This window comes from Mustelus asterias, unplaced genomic scaffold, assembly GCF_964213995.1.
Source record: "Mustelus asterias unplaced genomic scaffold, sMusAst1.hap1.1 HAP1_SCAFFOLD_2750, whole genome shotgun sequence".
Lineage (NCBI taxonomy): Eukaryota > Metazoa > Chordata > Chondrichthyes > Carcharhiniformes > Triakidae > Mustelus > Mustelus asterias.
This window is the reverse complement of record NW_027592695.1, coordinates 15,001-17,232: the sequence shown is the minus strand read 5'-3', so window position 1 is coordinate 17,232 and position 2,232 is coordinate 15,001. Positions and strand designations below refer to the sequence as shown.

General features: G+C 53.9%; 1 long non-coding RNA gene across 1 annotated transcript in view; it reads left to right on the top strand.

Moving 5' to 3' along the window:
- Positions 1-1,348: 1,348 nt before the first annotated feature.
- LOC144489993 (uncharacterized) overlaps positions 1,349-2,232 on the top strand; it is a 12,782-nt gene continuing 11,898 nt past the window's right edge. Inside the window, exon 1 of the long non-coding RNA XR_013497122.1 lies at positions 1,349-1,506. This is a non-coding gene — a long non-coding RNA (uncharacterized LOC144489993). The remainder of the gene's footprint in view (positions 1,507-2,232) is intronic.

Genomic DNA, 2,232 nt, shown 5'->3' with positions numbered 1-2,232 from the left:
AGGGCTATGGGGAGAGAGTGGGACAGTGGGATTAGTTTGGGGATTGATACAGGGCTATGGGGAGAGAGCGGGGCAGTGGGATTAGTTTGGGGATTGATACAGGGCTATGGGGAGAGAGTGGGGCAGTGGGATTAGTTTGGGGATTGATACAGGGCTATGGGGAGAGAGTGGGACAGTGGGATTAGTTTGGGGATTGATACAGGGCTATGGGGAGAGAGCGGGGCAGTGGGATTAGTTTGGGGATTGATACAGGGCTATGGGGAGAGAGTGGGACAGTGGGATTAGTTTGGGGATTGATACAGGGCTATGGGGAGAGAGTGGGGCAGTGGGATTAGTTTGGGGATTGATACAGGGCTATGGGGAGAGAGTGGGACAGTGGGATTAGTTTGGGGATTGATACAGGGCTATGGGGAGAGAGCGGGGCAGTGGGATTAGTTTGGGGATTGATACAGGACTATGGGGAGAGAGTGGGACAGTGGGATTAGTTTGGGGATTGATACAGGGCTATGGGGAGAGAGTGGGACACTGGGATTTGTCTGGGATTGATACTGGGCTATGGGGAAAGTGTGGGACATGGAGGTTAGTTTGGGGATTGATATAGGGCTGTGGGGAGAGAGTGGGGCAGTGGGATTAGTTTGGGATTGATACAGGGCTATGGGGAGAGAGTGGGACAGTGGGATTAGTTTGGGGATTGATACAGGGCTATGGGGAGAGAGTGGGGCAGTGGGATTAGTTTGGGATTGATACAGGGCTGTGGGGAGAGAGTGGGGCAGTGGGATTAGTTTGGGGATTGATACAGGGCTATGGGGAGAGAGTGGGACAGTGGAATTCGTTGGGGATTGATACAGGGCTATGGGGAGAGAGTGGGGCAGTGGGATTAGTTTGGGGATTGATACAGGGCTATGGGGAGATAGTGGGACAGTGGGATTAGTTTGGGATTGATACAGGGCTATGGGGAGATAGTGGGACAGTGGGATTAGTTTGGGATTGATACAGGGCTATGGGGAGAGAGTGGGACAGTGGGATTAGTTTGGGATTGATACAGGGCTATGGGGAGAGAGTGGGACAGTGGGATTAGTTTGGGATTGATACAGGGCTATGGGGAGAGAGTGGGGCAGTGGGATTAGTTTGGGGATTGATACAGGGCTATGGGGAGAGTGCAGTACAGTGATATAATTTGAGGTGTGTGTGTATGGGGGCTTTTTGCGACTCGTTCTCTCTCTCTGATGGGCGTGCGGGCTTGCTTTCGCTCTCATAGGATATGAGACAGTTTGTTTTGAGACATCTCAGGGGACAGGTTGCATCCTTCTTGCGAGGTGCGGTTCCTGTTTTGTTGGAGGGTGCAAGGGTGGAGTGAGAGAGTCTTCCTTCGAAACCGACAAGAAACGCAGCGACACGAAGCTTTCCCACCAGACACGATGGACGAAGTCATGTATGCTGATTTGAAATTCCCGGCATGTTCCAGGGAGGAGACGCGGACGGTCGGGAGGAATCGCAGAGGGAGAGGTGAGCAGAGGGAGAGAAGGGAGGTGGTGAGTCTTCTCGCAGGAACTTCGAGAGAGAGAGCAAAACAGAGAGAGATGGAGAGAGAGAGACAGGGAGAGAGAGAGACAGAAAGAGAGAGGGAGAGACAGAAAGAGAGAGAGAGACAGAAAGGGAGAGGGAGAGACAGAAAGAGAGAGAGAGACAGAAAGAGAGACAGAGAGAGAGGGAGAGACAGAAAGAGAGAGAGAGACAGAAAGAGAGACGGAGAGAGGGAGAGACAGAGAGAGAGGGGGAGGGACAGAAAGAGAGAGGGAGAGAGTGAGAGAGAGCGAGAGACAGAGAGCGAGAGAAAGACACAGAGAGAGAGACAGAGAGCAGGCAGAGACACACAGAGTGACACACAGACAGAGAGAGACAGACAGACAGAGACACAGAGAAAGAAGAGACACAGTGAGAGAGACAAAGAGTGACAGAAAAATACAGACAGGGAGACGGAGGGAGAGGGAGAGGGAGGGAGAGGGAGACGGAGGGAGAGGGAGACGGAGGGAGAGGGAGACGGAGGGAGAGGGAGACGGAGGGAGAGGGAGACGGAGGGAGAGGGAGACGGAGGGAGAGGGAGACTGAGGGAGAGGGAGACTGAGGGAGAGGGAGACGGGGAGAGGGAGACTGAGGGAGAGGGAGACTGAGGGAGAGGGAGACTGAGGGAGAGGGAGACGGAGGGAGAGGGAGACGGAGGGAGAGGGAGAC